Below are 18,614 nucleotides of genomic sequence, written 5' to 3'. Positions count from 1 at the left end.
ACTCAAAAAAAGCCTTTTACATCATCAACACAACCCTAAAAGAATTTTCCATATCATGTTACATATTAAATATATATTATGTATGTAACATATAGGGGAAAAACCCAGAAAATAACAAATTTCTATATCAATAAGGATATTCCATCTAATACTCAGTATCAACTACCTAGGAGAATAGTCCTATGAAAAGTGATAGTAACAATCAAATAGATTAATAATACTTTAAATCTTTAAAACTATCAAAAAGGGGGCCTCCCCGGTGGCGCAGCGGTTGAGTGCTGGGTTGCGAAGCTGCCCGCAGCCTCTGCGGCGCCGGTTCGATCCCCGGCTGCTCCCCGGCCACCAGAGGAGGGTCCCACATGGCGCGCAGACCTCTCCTGCCGCCCGCTGCTCCCCTCAGCAGTGTACTTCGGTCCTTCTGCCTGCTCTGCTCCCCGCTCTGGCTCTAGTGAATTCTCTCACCCTCCTGTGCTTCTGACTGTACCCAGTGCATGTATAAACGAAACAAACAAACAAATAAATAAATAAAACATGCCTCTATTAAAAAAAAAAACAAAGAAAAAAAAAAAAATAAAATAAAACTATCAAAAAGGAACAAAAGCAAAAAAATCTGCCTAATAAGGAAAGTATAGGTAAGTTATAGGACCCAAACATGTATAATTCCAGACAAAATCAGAAAACATCTCCCTCAGGGTCCTCCCTGGTGGCGCAAGGGGTTAAGTCCCAGCACTATGAAGCTATCAGCAGCACAAGTTCAATCCCTGGCCAGGGAACTAACCCACATGGCATAGCAGACCTCTCCTGTCTGGCCTGCCGCTGCCCTCAGCAGTGTATTTCAGCAGCTCCACCTGTTCTGCTCCCCACTCTGTCTCTGGTAAATCCTCTCACCACCTCTTCCCCATCACCAACCCATCCTCTTAGCCCCCCACATCTCTGGCCTACACCCCAGCTCTTGTATGCATAAATAAATAAAAATAAATCTTTTTAAAAAAAGAAGAAAACATCTCCCTCAGAAACAAATGTTACCAAGAACCAATACAAAAAATCTTTACTGAGGATTAAGTTACTTACAAAGTGACTACACAATACAATGATGTAATAAGAGTATGGGTAGATAATAAATCTCGTCAAGGTACCAAGTACATGTTACCAAAAAAGAGAGTATTTACAGAAAATGTAATCAAATTAATATAACCAATAATCTTAAAATACATTTATCTGTCAGAAGAAATAAAATATAACAAACTTTGGAATACTATGCAGATATTAAAAAATTTAGGCTGAAACGTAGAAACCAGAAATATCTCTGATATATATTCATAAAGGTAAAAGCCAGTTGCTGAACAATGTATATAGCTTTCGGTCAAAGAAAGGCAGGAAAGTGTATTTCTCTATCTCTTTAATACTTTCCATAATCCTTCACTCCTTATTGCCTTTACTAATCTTGCCTTAATTATTTCAGAGTCTCACTGTTGATTTTACTGACATATTTTCATATAAATGTGTTTATTTCCTCAATTTGCCCTGTTTGCGTGAAAACATGGATTAACATATAATCCAATCTGGCACTTAGCCATAGTTCAATACATAAAACAGGTACAATAATAATATTTGCGGATGGCTTACAATGTGTCAAATATGAAGGAGTAGTAAGTGGCATTTTAGAAGCTGAGAAATGAAAATCACATTAAATGGGAAAGCCAGGACCACAGTACAGTTCTTCGGGTTTCTTGGATCAATATGTTTTATGTAACCACAAACTCTTTGAGAAATTCTAGTAAAACAACATGTGATTATAATTTCCTTCTCGAGAGATTTTTTTTAATCACTTAAATCTGAAAATAAATCTTGAAAATCTATGTATAAAATACTCACATTCTATGATTTTAATACTTACCACCTGGCTGACATTGATGTTGTCAACATACTTATTAAGGCCACACTCGATATCTGCAAACTCTACAGCTCTTTCTGCTATCCAACATAATGTCTTCTTACTATAAAACATAAGTACATTTAAATTATGCATTTTATGTAAAATAAAAGGAAATTTATATCAAACTAAGCCTAAATAAAATCAAAGTTGAAAATACATGAAATAGCTATAATATATATAATATTCCAAAAAGTAAGCCACAGGAAAAAACAAGTAAAGCTTTCTGCTGGTGGATGCTGCCAAGTAGGTATTGTTAAGTCTCCCCTTCCACTACTGCTGTTGAGACAGCTCAGTCTCCCAAAGAGGGCAAACAGCCATGGAAGCTCTTCACTGGAGATCTGAGCTTTGAAACAACCAATGAATCTGAAAAGCCATTCTGAGCAATGTAGAACACTCACGGGCTGTAAGGAGACATGCAAACACCAAGCTCTCCACATAATAACCAAATGCAATGGATAGCTCTTGATTGGAATTTGGTATTCAAAAAACAGTAATAAAAAACATTTTTTGGAACAAATGGAAAAATCTAAATATGGTATATAAGCATTACATATTAGAGAATTATTAATAGTTTTTGCTAGGAATGACAATGATTTTGAGTTCTACAGAATATTGTTTTTCTGGGAGATATATGCTAACGATAATGTCATTTTTTTTTTTTAAAGATTTATTTATTTATTTATACAAGCACTGGGTACTGTCAGAAGCATGGGAGGGTAACAGAATTCACCAGAGCCATAGCGGGGAACAGAACAAGCAGACCAATGAAGTACACTGCTGAGGGGAGCAGCAGGCAGCAGGAGAGGTCTGCGCACCATGTGGGACCCTCGCCGGTGGCCGGGGATAGAACCGGCGCTGCAGAGGCTGTGGACAGCTTCGAAACCCAGCACTCAATCGCTGTGCCACCAGGAAGGCCCAATGTCATAATTTTTTTTAAAAGAGCAAATTTCAAGATAAATCCTTAAGTTTTTTTAATTAATCAAAATCCAAAATATGTTTATAACACAACTAGAGGGTACTCAAAAAGGAAAAATCAAATAAAAGTTCACTTCCACTAATTTAGTTTTAAATGATTAAGGAAATTTACTCATATTTTTTTTAAAGATTAGCTCACATATGTATGAGTACACACAGATAAAGCAAACGTGGCAAAGCTAAAATATTGAATTGAGGAAGTGAGTATACATGAATTCAATACACTATTCTACTTTTCAATATGTCTACGTTTTTTGCTAACAGAGGTTTTTCTTTTTGAAGTTTTTTTTAGGATTTTTTTTTTTTTTTTTGCATAGAAGAACTGGGAGGTAGGCCAGAGGGAGGAAGTGCGGTATGAGAGGATTAATCAGAGACAGAGTGGGGAGCAGAACAGGCAGATCTACTGAAATACACTGCTAAGGGACAGGAGAGGTCTGTTGTGCTATATGTGGGTTAGTACCCTGGCTGGGGAACTAATGCAGGCCACAGAGGTGGGTCATGGGGGTAATAGTGCCGAGACTTAATCCCCAGGCCACTAGGGAGACCGAATAAAAGTTTTTGACATATACTATGCCTCAAGAAAAGTGGATTGTTTACTTCAACAAAGTAAAAAATCCTTTTTAATCCAAAAATCAATCCTTAATTTGAAACATCTAATTCAAATGTGCCAAGTATTCAAAGCATGTATATTTCCTTCCTGTCTTTAAAAATTCTAATTCTAGGGGCCTCCCCAATGGCGCAGCGGTTGAGCGCTGGGTTGTGAAGCTGCCCGCAGCCTCTGCAGCGCCGGTTCCATCCCCAGCTGCCAGGCGAGGGTCCCACATGGCACGCAGACCTCTCCTGCCGCCCGCTGCTCCCCTCAGCAGTGTACTTCGTCAGTCTGCCTGCTCTGCTCTCCCCTCTGGCTCTGGTGAATTCTCTCACCCTCCCGCGCTTCTGACTGTACCCAGTGCTTGTATAAACAAAGCAAACAAACAAACAAATAAATAAATAAATAAAACATGCCTCTATTTAAAAAAAAAAAAAAAAGGAATTAAGAGTAAGGTTTTGCCTCTATTTAAAAAAAAAAAAAAAAAAGGAATTAAGAGTAAGGTTTTGGGGCCTCCCAAAACCTTAAGCACCACACTATGAAGCAATCCACAGCCTCTGCAGCACAAGTTCAATCCCCAGGCGGCCAGGGAGATACCCACATGGCACGGCAAACCTCTCCTGTCTCGCCCACTGCTCCCCTCAGCAGTGTATTTCCATCAATCCACCTGTTCTGCTCCCCACTCTGCCTCTGGTGAATTCTCTCACCCTCCCATGCCTCTGGCCTGTACCCCAGTTCTTGTATAAATAAATAAATAAATAAATCTTGGCTCTGCCATTTACTAGTTGGGTGACCCTGGGCAACTCCACACGTCTCATACTTCCTGTTTCCTCCTATGTAAAACAGCAATGATAGTGCAAATCTCATAGAACTGTGAGAATTAAATACAGTAACATGTAAAGTGCTTAAAACAGTGCTTACTTAGCATACAGACATATATTAGCCATTTTCATTAGTGAGGATGAGAGTGACACAGATAATGACATGTCTTATTGCCTGGGATGGTATTTATTAAATGTTCAAATTCTTCATTTCTGATATAAACTACATCTAAAAGCACTTAATAGTGATTTGTTAAGACTCAATACTTAACCTGACGAATTCTTCCCAAGATTACAATTCTTCCCAAGACTACAACGCAGACAGAAAGTTTGAAAGGCAGGCAAAGATGGTAGCTATTTTCTAAACTTTACATTAGCTAATACATGGTTACAGCTTTGCATATCACAAGACATGCATAATCATGAAGGGAGATTTTAAAAGGAAAATCCTCAGATAATGTTAAAGAAAAAAATGCACCTATCCTCTACTGTATATATTATGCCTACTTTTAATTTTTTTTCAGTTCCTTTACCATAATTTAAGCTCATTTTCCTATGAAATGCAGTACTTCCTTCCTCCCTACCCTTCAAAGCAAATGAAGTCAACAGGTATACAAACTGACATTCATAAGTACTGAATGCTGACTTGTACTGGGCTATTATTTTACACATTAGTCTTTTTTTTATGAACTGTAGCCTCCTTGTAGAAAAGCAGCCATCACACGCCTATTCTTCCTACTCCCACCACTGCAGCCCTCCCATCCTAGCACAGTCACTCAAAGAATAAAGGCTCTGGCATAGGAATTTAAAATTGCTGACTTAATTTCCGACCTTTAAATACCTACAGTGGAAGAAAACTGAACCACGCTTATCAAAACAAAAAACACACGATGCTTCCATTTCCTTGAAGCGTGTAAGGATTCTTGGAAATTTGAAGGATCAATTTGAAGGAAATTTGAAGAGTTAAAACGAGTTACAAAGTAGAGCTGGGAATTTGAGAGAGAAAAACAATGAAACACTAAAACTGAACTAAAAGGTTGATGCTGGGATGGGCAGATATTTAAAAAAAAAAAAAAAAAAGAGTGGGAGGAGCAGTGAGGGAGCTGCAAATCAGTCATTGTTTTCTGAGAGCCAGGTTAATCTCCAGGATTTTCTTGGCGGCGCTCAACCAATCCCCCCCTTTTCTCAGTTAACCAGTCTCCAGGCAAGCAGCGCTTTTTGATTGGCTTGAAGATGTCGAGTAGGAAAAAGCAGCCAATCCCGCCTTCCAGTCAGAACTGTGCTATAGAGACATTACAACCACTGCATGGCGAGAATGTGTACAAACGTGTCCATGCCACAATATCAGCTCCCACTCCTGAAGGCTGTGGCCCAAAGGGAGGTCTGTACAGCCAACAACTGAGTGTGATCTGCCTCTACACTAGTCATTACCCTCGCTCTCCCTCTGAAGAAAACCACTGTTTTAACAAAACAAAACAAAAAAAGCGTGAGGAATAAACTCTATCCACGGTACAAGGGCTCACGAGCGAAGACGCATTCCCAAAGGGGCACCTCGGGAAGGGTCCGCACGACAGTGGGGTTCAAATAAGGCCGCAGGGAGGCTCTAAGTTGTGGTGCGAGGGTCGTGTGGACGCGGGGCCAAGCAGCATAGACACCAGGGGGCCAGGAACGTCTCCCCGCGGTACCCCAAACCCCAGCGTGCGGAGGGAGGTAGTGTTGGGATCCTAAGAACTAAGCGCACGGCTTTACGGGGACCCCGCGCCGGGGACGGGGTGGCCTGAAGTTCCAAGAAGGCTCCGCCTGGGAAACGCCAAAGGCGCTCGTAGGGGCACGAGGTCAAGTGCCCGCGGGAGCCCAAAGGGCAGAAGCCTGGGGCGCGGGGGGGCCGAGGGGTGTGTCTGGGGCCTGGAGGACGGCCAGGCACGGGGAGGCCGGGAAGCAGCCGCGGCCCCCGCCTTCGCCCGGCCTCGGGCTGCGCGCCAGGGCCCGCCTCTCGCCGGCGCCTCACTTCCCTTCCGTCCGGGCGGCCCGGCCCGGGGTCGGACTGAAGGCGGCCCGCGCCGGCCTGCGCGCTCGGGCCCTCGCGGCCTCGGTCGCGGCGCCCCCCGCCGCTCCCCCGGGCCCTCCGCTCGGGCTCGGCGCGCCGGAACCCCTTCCCTCGGGGACCCTCCCCCGGCCCCGCCGGGCCGCCTCCCCCCGCCGCCTTTACCTGCTCCGGGAGCGGGCGGAGGGCGTCGAGGCCCGGGCGCGCCGTCGAGCGCGCGACGCGGCAACGCGGGTCCGCAGCCCTTTCCCGCCGCCGCCACTGCGCTCTCCGGAGCGGCGCGGGGCTCGCGAGCGGCGCGGCCGGGGGGGCGGGGAGGCGCGGCGCGCGCCGGGCGGGGAGACACTGCCGCTCTCCGTCCGGCCGGGGAAGAGCAGGCTCGCCGCGGCGGCCGCGAGAGGGCGGGTGGGCGGCCGAATGGGGAGGGGAGCCGGGGCGCGGGGACGCGCTGCCACGTCGTCCAGGTGGATCGCCGCCCTCCGCCTCCCCCGGCGCCGCGGCGCCCCGCCACGACCTCTGATTCGTCCCCGAGCCCCGCCCCGGCGACCCGCGCCCGCGGCGCTCCCGCCTCTGCCGCTCCCTCGGGAGACCGAGTCCCCGCCCGGCCGGCCGCGCCGCCGCGGCCCCTCCGCCCCCCGTCCCCGGCGGGGCCCCGGAGAGCCGGCCCTGGCGGCGTGTCGCTCGGCGGGGGGGACCCGGGCCCTGAGGGGCCCGACCTTCGCGCCCAAAGCGGCGGCGCGGCGGCCACATCGTTCCCGGCGCCTCACGCCCGCCCCGGCCCGGGGAGCTGACGGGAAACCCGAGGGCGTGTGGCGGGTCGCGGCGGGGGCGGGCGGGGAGCCCCGCGGGCCGGGGGCAAGTTGGGAAGCACCGCGCGGGCCGAGTCGGGCCGTGCTGGGCCGCGGCGCCGGCGGCCGCGCCAGCCCCGCCTCCGAGCGCATGGCGCGGCCCGCGGGAGGCGTCCGGGCGCGTGGCCCGCCGCCCCTCAGCGCGCTCGGGCGGCCGGCGCGGCGGGGCCGGGAGACAAAGGGACCCGCCGCGGCCCCGACCCAGGCCCCTGCCCTGCGGAGGCTGCGCCGGCGGAGGCCCCGGAACGCGCGCTCGTCTGTGGGCGCCGCCGCCGGCTCTGACCTTGCCCCCTCTGGCGCTTCAGTTTTCGGGTGCCCTTTGTGGTCCTTGGGGGGCTGGCGGGTCCCCAAGGCCTGACCCATCCCCCCGCCCCCCACTCTGCTCTCCTCGGCTTGTTTCTTCTGTGATCTAACCTGGAATGTTCAGTGTTTTCAGGTAACGAGATTTCCGCCTGCGGGTTGATGGTGGTGCCGGCCTCGGCGGCAGGACTGCTGGGTTTTCTTACCTCTTTTTTTTTCCTGTCCCTCTCCGCCTCCCCGTGCAATTTTTATTCCTCCTTCAGTGTTTTTCATTGAGAAAGGAAATAACTTCCCTACACCGGCCCTTTGCATCGGCGAGAGAAACTTAGTGTTGTTACCGAACTTGCTTTAAATCGAGGAGAAATTTGGGGAAAGTGCTGGTGAATTTTTACCTTCATTTGGAAATAAAACACCTGCTCACACTCACACGCAGTGAAAACATTCTAGTGGTTTTTCTCGAAACTGGTAATATTTAAGCAGGGGTGGTTAAGTTTTGTTATGAAACCAATCACGCGGAGAAAAATACAAAGGGAAATTTTTTTTCTTTTGTATGATTTTTTTTGTATTTTTAGAGATCTCTTGAGTCCCAGTGTTATGAAAATACAATACAAACACCATTATTAGTGGCCTTTTTATTTCAGAGACAAAAATATTAATAAAATATTCAGAATCTCATGATATAAATAGCTTTTGCTGAGAACCTAATATTAACTCTGCCTCCAAACAACCATTAAGAGACTAATAGCAGTAATACATGCCACTTTAGAAATGGAAGGATCCTAGTAATTATAAACTTCAAACAAATCTGGCAAATTAATATTAATTTTCGTCATATGAAATATGTTCACCAAGATAATAAATCTGGCATTTAAATTCTTGATTTTCCTTTGAACATTGTTAAGAATTCATCACTCCTAAGTTTGAACAATAAGAAAATAAAGTTTCTTAATACTGGTTAAGTATAGTTCAAATCACTGAGCCATCACCCAGACTGAATATTTTTAAAAGTATGTTTATATGCCAATAAAAGAAAAACATCAAAAAGATAAAGTTCTAAAGTCAGGCTCAAGTGAAGAACAAAACAATGCCAGGCTTTATTTCTGACTATGAAGATTTTCTTTTTTCCTTACTGGTTAAAATTCTAAGTCAACAGGAAAAGTAAAACACATGAGGGTGAGACATAGCATAAGGTTAAAAATTGGATAAATGGATAGCAAGCTTATTCTCATTCAATATTGTGTATCTTTTCATTTCAAATAAATTTTTAAATCTTTGAATTATTGAGTATCTTCATATACTTAAACACCAAGGTTCTACTCCTGATATCACTGCTCTCCCTAGTTTTACAACTGGTTAGATTACAATTGACTTATATTTAATTCTCTCAAGTGCCAGGTGAATCTTAGCAATTACAAAATGTTTACTACTTAACCCTCTAAGAGAACTCTGGTATTTCCTTAAATGGAAATAAAGTTTTATTTTGAAAAACATCTTGAACTTTTGTAAATAAAATGGCCAGTGTGTCATCAATAAATCATTTATATTGATTGAAAACCATCTGAATTTTAAATATGCTTGTTTATGTTCACATTTAGAACACAAATATGATTTCCTCCCAATCAGAAATCATCTATGTCACTTTTGCATTCCTATACTTTGATTTTGACTTGGAGCATTTTGCTTAATTACATTATTTACATATTTATAATATCCCTTAGCAGATAATCAATTTCTTGAAGGTCAGTTCTTTTTCCTATTCCGCCTTGTCTTTCTCACTGCCAAACTTGGAACCTTGTACAAAATAAACACTCCATGGATATTTGTTGAGTGAAAGAATAAGTTAGCATTACTCTATGCCACAGCATATGGCAAATCAAAAAGAAAACCTGTCTCAGGATTTGTTCCTCCTCATCATAATAGCTGATAATTATTTATTTTCATATCTGATTAAACTTAGAATAGTATTGTTTCAAGAACTACTAAAAGAAAGTAGGACCAACACATGCTGTAACTCCTGAGTTTTTCAATTTTAAATCTGGTGGAAACGGGATAATGGGTAAATGCTATTATCTAATGTAAATAACTGTCAATGGGCTTATCTTTATGAAAGATTGCAATACCACACTCAGCAGGATCTGCAAGCTGTGTGGCCTTAGGAAAATTAGCCCTCTAAAACTCAGTTTGCTCATCTTTTCAAACGCATTCATTATATCTACTTTCTGATTAATAAAAATAAAGCATGTGAAAGTAGAAACTCAATAGATGGTAGTTATTACTTGCACATATTAGTGGATTCAATCATGAAGAAAAAGTAATTTTCTATGCAATTATTTATCTATAAAAGGCACCCATAAAATGTTCTTTACCAAATATCCTGAGGGAAGGAATAGGATACTAAGACCATCTATAAGAGGAGTGTAGGGTAAGGTAAAAAATCAGGCTTTTCTGCCCTCCCGCCATCAGGATAGATGAGGGAACCCTGTGATCCTGAATGCATGCCTGATGGCGGGCACCTGAAGTGGGTACACCTGCACTAAGACTGTGCTTTTTAAGGGCGGTGTCAGGGGGACGCCAGTAGAAGCCAAGAGAGAAGCAAGAGAAGCAGAAGCTGAGAGAAGGCCGGAGAGCCCAGATAGAATGAAGACTTGCTGGGGGCTGGGAGGCCTGCCAGCCTCCCGGCCCCCCAGCCTCCCGGCCCCCCAGCACCCCTGCCTGCTGTGTACCGGGTAAATCCCAATAAAAGACCTGCAAAAAAACACTGAGGACTCTGACTCCTCCTTTACCTGGTCTGCATGGGATCAGAAAACCTGCAGTGTGCCTGTTCCTGCCCTTAAAGGAGATAACATAAAAATTGAAATTTGGGCCTCCCCAGCGGTGCAGCGGTTGAGCGCTGGGTTGCGAAGCTGCCCGCAGCCTCTGCAGCGCCAATTCCATCCCCGGCTGCTCCCAGTCTACCAGAGGAGGATCCCACATGGCGCGCAGACCTCTCCTGCCACCCGCTGCTCCCCTCAGCAGTGTACCTCGGTCCTTCTGCCTGCTCTGCTCCCCACTCTCGCTCTGGTGAATTCTCTCACCCTCCGGCGCTTCTGACTGTACCCAGTGCTTGTATTAATTAATTAATTAATTAGTTTTAAAAAAGAATTGAAATTTGCTGAAGGAGTACATCAAGTGTTCTCACCACACACACATACAGCTAAGTATGTAAGGGGGATGGGTGCATAAACTTGATTGTAGTAATTATTTCACAATATATAAGTATATCAAATCATATACACTTTTAGTGTATACAGTTTTGTCAATTATACCTGCATAAAGCTGAGGGGGAAAAAATGTCATTCTGACACCTGAGAGGAAAAATCAAACATTATATAAAAATAAATGATGATGTAAAAAAATACATATTTAAATAAATTTTTTTTAAGATTTATTTATTTATTTATACAAGCACTGGGTCTGCGCACCATGTGGGATCCTTGCCTGGCAGCTGGGGATCAAACTGGCTCTGCAGAGGCTGCGGGCATCTTCGCAACCCAGCGCTCAACCGCTGTGCCACCGCGGAGGCCCTAAATAAATAATTTAATAATAAAAAGTGTGCTATTGAAAAACCAAACAACAATAACAAAAGATAAACTAAAGAAAGAAAAAAAGGAAGAAACTAAAAAAAGGTGGAGAAGTTCAAAATGCCATTCCAGGCAGGGTGAAAGAAAACTTCACAGAAAAGCAAAATCTGTGACTCTTAGAAACTTTGCAGCTCCTCACTATTCATAATAATGTCTTTCAAAATCGTAATAAAATTACATTAGAAAAATGTGTAAGGTAAATAAGTTCTACATTTCTCTTAAACTAAAGGGCTTCTCATCGCCTTCTGGGCTTTTTCTTTAAATAAATTCTCGGGGCTTTTAATATGACAGTATGCACTATGCACGCTAAGAGATGGATATGGTATTAAATATTTCCAAACGTATCTGACCACAAATCCTTTTCTTTAAAGATTTATTTATTTTTATGTAAGAGCTGGGGTACAGGGCAGAGGCGCAGGAGGGTGAGAGGATTCACCAGAGACAGAGCAGAGAGCAGAACAGGCAGACTGACCAAAATACACTGCTGAGGAGAGCAGCGGTGCAACAGGAGAGGTCTGCTGCACCATGTGGGTTGCTCCCTGGCCAGGGGATTGAACTCATGCTGCAGAGGCTGCGGATTGCTTCATAGTGCTGTGCTTAACCCCATGCACCACCAGGGAGGCCCCAGAACATATGGTTTTTATATCACACTTTAGGAGGAATCACTTGTCTATGTGTTTGAATACAAAATCCAAACACCTAAACCCATGCTTCCAAGTTCTGCCACTCCTATAGAAATGGACTTCAAATAGACCTCAACCCAAGTTCCATTGAAGATTTCTCTTGAAAAAATTTATTTCATGCCATTACTCCATAAGTAAATAGACAAGTCTAAAAAACTTCACAAGAAAGGGTGGAGATGAGATTGATGAAGAGAATATATAAAAATAATAATAATAGAGAATGGCTAGGATAACTTTCCTTTGCTTAGGATAATCTGCCTTCTGTAGCAACCACAGTTTTGTGGTTTTGTTTTTTTTTTAAAGATTTATTTATTTTATTTATGCATACAAGAACCATGGTACAGGCCAGATATGCGGGCGGGTGAGAGGATTCACTAGACACAGAGCAGGGACCAGAACAGGCAGACTGACCAAAATACACTGCTGAGGGCTGCAGCAGGCGAGACAGGAGAGGTCTGCTGTGCCATGTGGGATTCTCACCACCTGCCAGGTATGGAACCCGCACTGCAGAGGCTGCAGACAGCTTCACAGTGCTGTGCTCAACCACCTGTGCCACCAGGGAGTCCCAGTTTTGTGGTTTTTTTTTTTTTAAATATTTATGCATACAACTGGGGTGCAGGCCAGAGTCCGGGGGTGAGAGGATTCACTAGAGACAGAATGGGGAAAAGAACAGTCAGATTGACTGAAATACACTGCTGAGGGAGCAGCGAGCAAGTCAGGAAAGGTCTGCTATGCCATGTGGGTCACCTCTCTGTCCTGAGATCAAACTTGTGCTTCAGTGGCTGCAGATAGATAGCTTCATAGTAATGAGACTTAACCCTTTACACCACAAGGGAGACCCCACACTTTTGTTTCTTTGTCAGGAATTTTTGCAGGAAGCCATATTTCAATCCAGAAGCATGATGTGATAGCTCTGCTTTATATAACCAAGAGTTCATATTGTTTGCCAATAAGGAAACAATAAATCCTATACCAGGCATGTTAACATTACTCTTCTATTCTGGTTATATTGCTCTTTTGTTTGTGACAAATACACCTTCCCTATACATCCCACTTACAGTAATGACACTGAACCATTGGCCAACCTAATCATTCATTTCCACTTATCTGGGTTTTCACAAACCCAGTGCTTATGCCCTTTTTCCTATGAAGTTTCCTCAAATACCCCAATTATAATGAGCTGCTTTTCTCTTTATGCACACAGCAATTTGTATATACCACTCTTATTCAATTGCAATGGTAATTATTTGTTGATGTGTATCTTCACTAAAACTGAGCTTTTCACAGTGGACTGTGGGGAACACAAGAGGTAGATTGACTGAAATACACTGCTGAGGAGAGCAGCAGGTGAGTCAGGAGAGGTCTGCTGCGCCATATGTGTATCTCCCTGGCTGGGGATCGAACTTGTGCTGCAGTGGTTGCGGATAGCTTCCTAGGCTTCATCTCAACCCCTTGCACCACCAGGGAGCCCCCCCCAAAAAAGTAGAAATCTTAAAATATAAAAGAATTATGGAACTCTTAAGTGCTAACACTATACATGCTCCAGGACAAATTGCTCAATGATGGGTACTTGGAGGGGTGCGAGGGTAGGGGAGTGGTGGTTAGTGGAGGAAAAAAAATTGCTTGGAGAAAAATATGGGTATGGTATATAGCCACTAATGTTAAAAAAAAAAAAAACCAGGAAGAGGGGACTAGATAGATAGCAGATAGATAGAGAGACAGACAGATTTTATGACACATACATGAAATACCTCTGGAAGAACGTGGGACAAACCAGTACTATTGGTTACCTTTGAGAAAGGAAAGTGGGAAACTACTTAAAGACTGGAGAGACTTTCACTAGACTTTTTTTGAACCAAAGTTATCTGTTTGCCACTTTATTTTAAATTCTTTTAACTAAGAGTGTAACATAATAGGAATCCCCCATACTAAGGCTGTACGGGGTTAACTATGGAGCTAGAAGCACCTATACTTTGCATGAGCTATATTCTGCATGCATTTCGGGGAGTAAAGGAAGTGTCCTAGAGAGAAAAATGAAGCAAAGAAGATATATGAGATATGAGATAGAGAAAAAATACTGTTTTCTGATAGTGGCATCCAATAGCACTTATTAGAGTATATTTCTGTAAAGAAATGAAAGGTGAAGTTAAAATGAAAGGTGAAGTTCTTCATAGTGAAATCCATTTGGGATCTCACAACTTGATAGCACCATTTTAAAAACAAACAAAACCCTCTCAAATTGAGAGGGAGCAAGTTCCAGAGCAATTTGAAAGACCTTCACCCAAAACCAAGGTGGTGTTTGCTGATGGAAAATATAAACTGGGCCTGGGGCCAAGCAGCACATTCCACTTACCAGACTTTACTCAGTCCCTGCCTGAGAACTGAAACTTCTCAATTAATGTTTGGTGATGTCTTGCCTGCGAGGCAAAATCCTGACATTTGCTAATTAGGATGGATTTTGAGGATTTTTTTTTTAAACAATTTATTTATTTATTATTTATTTATACAAGCACTGGGTACAGTCAGAAGCACAGGAGGTGAGAGAATTCACCAGAGCGGGGACCAGAGCAGGCAGAGGGACCGAGGGACACTGCTGAGGGGAGCAGCGGGCGTCAGGAGAGGTCTGCGCGCCATGTGGGACCCTCCTCCTGTGGCCGGGGAGCAGCTGGGGATCGAGCCGGCTCTGCAGAGGCCGCAGGCAGCTTCGCAACCCAGCGCTCAACTGCTGCGCCACCGGGGAGGCCCCGGATTTTGAGGATTATAGGACATTTTTCTTGGTTTGATTTGGGTTAGTTTGCATTTTGATAGGAAATTTAAGGAAATGGACAAGAGCACCAATTCTAGGGTGAAAATACTGAGGGGTAATCATTATTTGAGCATATTCAAATATGGTTTTCCAAGACATAGGACTAGTTACCACTTTTGAGACTCACTCTTTCAGAACGAAGTGTCCGTTTCTTTGTCTATGTTCATTCTTCCCAGTACTGAAAAGACAGAAAGTGCTTAGGAAAATTCCTACAAGGTGCAGAATGGTATTTGTAAGGCAACTTCTGAAGTTAAAAAGCTTGAAAATGAAGTTAGGATTTTGTATGTGTGTGGTAGCATAATGTACATTAAGAAGTGCAGCATAGATGCTTCATATATGTTTACATACCTTTTATATAAAGTAAATTTAAACAGCATGAGGAAATAATCTTTGATGTTGCATTAGAATAATTGCACATAAACACAAAGGTGTGAAAGAGCAGGATTTAGTTCTATCATTGAAATTCCATTGCAAAACTAAGTAACATTATATAAATAACAGAAACTATTTGTCATTCAACAAATATTTCTTGAGAGTTTATTATTAGAAATGTTTGAAAGTGTAAGATAGGGCTCCTGTCCAAAAGGAGCATTGTCATTTTCTTGTGGTAAGACAAGTACAAAGCATTGTTACTATTTCTGTTAGGGGGAAATGATGTTCTGAGTTAATCCCATATAGGCTTTGTGGACCCCACCCCCACTCCAGACTAAAGCCATCAAGACATTGGGAAAGACAAATCCCATCACCACCAAAGGGAGGGTGGCTGGAACCTGAGGGTGGAGTTGGGCAGCCAGGTCTGATATAAAAAACAAAACACATGGGCCTTGGGGTGGCTCGCTATCGCTCGCCTCCTGGCTTCACGGCTCCTGGCTGGCAGCCCGCTCTCAGAGTGCCATTTTGGGATTCCTGATGGGCGGATCGGGTAGGACTCATTTAAAACTTTGTCTCCCACTTTTCTCCCTGAGCTGTACATTTCCTCATTTCCCCTTCCCTTGTAAATAAACCTTTTATTAACCTTTCGCGTGTGCCTGCAGTAGAGCATTGATAAGTCCTTTTAAGCGCGCGGGTGAGGACCCACAGTCAGGCACCCCGTTTTGTATCGGGGTTGCTCTACAAGAGGAGTAGGATGAAGTGGAAAATAATGACTTTTAAACTTAGGTATTGGGCCTCCCAGTTGGCACAAAGGATTAAGTCTCAGCACTATGAAGCCACAGCCACTGCAGCACAAGTTCGATCCAGGCCAGGGACATGGCACAGCAGACCTCTTCTAGAAGGCTTCCCTGCTACTCCCCTCTGCAGCAGTGTATTTCAGTCAATCTACCTGTTCTGCTCCACACTCTATCTCTGGTGAATCCTGTCACCCTCTACACCTCTGGCCTGTACCCCAGCTCTTTTATGCATATATAAATAAAATCTTTAAAAAATATTTTTATTTATTTTTGTGTAGAACTGGGTTGTAGGCCGGAGGTGGCGGGAAGGTGAGAGGATACATCAGAGACAAAATAGGGAGCAGAACAGGTGGATTTACTCAAATACACTGCTAAAATGAGTAATGGGCAAGGCAGGAGAGATCTGCTGCACCATGTGGATCAGCTCCCTGGCCAGGGATTGAATTCATGCTGCAGTGGCTGGTAATAGCTTGATAGTTCTGAGATTTTAACCCCTGCACCACCAGGGGAAGCCCCATTGTAACAGGGTGGTCCCCAGGAAAAGGGAGGTTCCAGGTTCCCTGCCCCACCCAAAGGAGGGTAGAGTCAAGAAGGGAGGAGAAGAAGCTGGAGGAGACTAGGGTAAGAAGGAAGAAGGATGAAGAGTCAGAAGGAGACCTGGAGGAGGCACCAGAAACAGCCAGACAAGTCTGAGAGGAAAAGAAATCAACGCTGTCATGGTTAACCTCCTCACGAGTCTCTCACCCACATCTGTTTCAACCAATCCGGGATGAAAAAGCAAGTTCAGCTACTTTACATGTCTTTCTGCTCCATGTGCCTCCTCCGGATCTCTTTCTGGCTCTTCATTCTTCCTTTCTACCCGTCTCTGCTAGCAACTTCACCCTCCTTTGGGTGGGGCAAGGAGCCTGGAACCTCCCCTTTTCCTGGGGACCACCTTAACACTTTCAATGAATATTTGAGGTAGTCATTTTGTAAAATCCCTTAATTGGTTTCTCTGATCTTTTTTAATAATTAGATTGCAGTCATGCACTTTTGGCAAAAATACCAAAAAAGTGAGACCGTATACTCAATGCATGTTATTTATCATGGTAGATGATGTCAATTTTATTACTTGTGTATTAGTCTTGATCACTTGATTAAGCTCATATCTACCAGGTAATACGGTTACTTTTTTTTTCCCTTTGTATTGATAAATATCTTGGGGAATCACTTTAAGACTATGCAAAAATCCTGTCTCCTAAACTTTCACCCACTGATTTCACCCTTCATCAGTGTATCAACAGTTGTTACAATTACTACTATTGTATTTGTCTAATAGAGATTATGTATTTTCTTCATCGTATATCTTTTAATTGAAGAGAGAAGTTTTACCCTCTAATTTCTTTGTTAAATTATATTACTGTCAATATGGACTCATGGATATTTTATTCTATGGGTTATAATGAGATACTATCATTACTTTGTTTCTCAAATTGTTCAACTTTAGCCATTACCTCCAACAGGTTGGTATGTGTCCTTTTCATATGTTCTTTTTTTTTTAAGATTTATTTATTTATGCACACAAGAATTGACGTACAGGCCAGAGGTGCAGGGGGTGAGAGGATTCACCAGAGACAGAGTTGGGAGCAGAAGAGGCAGATCTACTGAAATACACTGCTGAGGGGGGCAGTGGGAGAGACAGGAGAGGTCTGTTGCTCGTGTGGGTTGTCTCCCCGGCCAGGAATCCAACTTGTGCTGCAGAGGCTGATGATAGCTTCATAGTGCTGAGATGAGGCCCCTCACATGTTCATTTTCTTTTTTAAGCACTTCCTGATTTTTAGGTATGACTGCATGTTCCAGATTCATTCTGCTTCAGCCCTAGTATCAACCACTTCTTCAAGAAACCTCTGGTTCCATTTAAAGAATGGTATTAGGAACCAATCTGTGCCCCAAATGTGCTCATTGCTTCTCAGGTATCATTGCCCCAAGGCCCTCTTAGTGAACAGAGATAATTACATCAATGTATATATGCATCAAAAAACATGAGTTTACTCAGACACTATGGACTCCAATCCACTACCACAAGTTTTATTCTAGTCTTTTCCTTTCCCTTATGTGTAACTTCTTCAACTATGAGAAAACTGACTCTCATTTTCTGTAATATAGTCACCATTTGTCTAATCCTAACATACACATAATTACAGGATGCTAACTTGTAGCAATGTGACAAACAGTTTTACTTAGTAGAGTATTTGTATAGTTTTTTTTGCTTGTTTATTTTGCCTTATATTATCTAGTCCACATACTGTTCACTTATATATTTCATATCTTTATTTCCTTTTATCAACAAACACATCAGCACTTTTATTTTATTTTTTAAGCTTTATTTATTTATGCATACAAGAGCTGGGATACAGGCCAGAGACGCAGGGGGTGAGAGGATTCACCAGAGACAGAGTGGGGAACAAAACAGGCAGGCTGACCAAAGTACACTGCTGAGGGGAGAAGCGGGCGAGTCAGTTGAGGTCTGCTGCGCCATGTGGGTTGCTCCCTTGCTGGCCGGGGATCGAACTCATGCTGCAGAGGCTGCGGATTGCTTCATAGTGTGGTGCTTAACCCCTTGCGCCACCAGGGAGGCCTTCAGTACTCTTTTATATGAAAAACATTGTTCTCTTATTCATATTCTCCTTCCACTACAGTCCTACCGCTGAAATCACCTAAATATTTCTATATTCACTATCTCCACTTCCTCCTAGAAGTCCTTGCTCTCTGGCTTCCATCTTTACTACACCCCAGAAACTCCTCTTACTAAAATACTTCTAATCTCTGTGTTCCTATATTCAA

At 43.7% G+C, this 18,614-nt stretch overlaps 1 protein-coding gene across 5 annotated transcripts in view; it reads right to left on the bottom strand.

Annotated features, from left to right (window-relative positions):
• The window catches only part of N4BP2 (NEDD4 binding protein 2), a 59,342-nt gene extending 51,604 nt beyond the window's left edge, over positions 1-7,738 (bottom strand). For 2 of the 5 annotated variants that reach the window (XM_037530799.2, XM_054688452.1), the window contains exons 1-2: positions 6,531-6,584; positions 1,898-1,997 (exon numbers count right to left, since the gene is read on the bottom strand). The gene's annotated coding sequence lies outside the window, so the exon portion shown is untranslated. The other 3 variants (XM_054688451.1, XM_037530797.2, XM_037530798.2) reach the window with 3 other exon arrangements.
• Between the last annotated feature and the right edge of the window lie 10,876 nt (positions 7,739-18,614).

The sequence above is a fragment of the Talpa occidentalis genome, unplaced genomic scaffold (assembly GCF_014898055.3).
Source record: "Talpa occidentalis isolate TD23 unplaced genomic scaffold, MPIMG_talOcc4v2.1 talOcc4.6, whole genome shotgun sequence".
Lineage (NCBI taxonomy): Eukaryota > Metazoa > Chordata > Mammalia > Eulipotyphla > Talpidae > Talpa > Talpa occidentalis.
The sequence above is the reverse complement of the archived record's forward strand: the minus strand, read 5'-3'. Positions and strand labels throughout refer to the sequence as shown.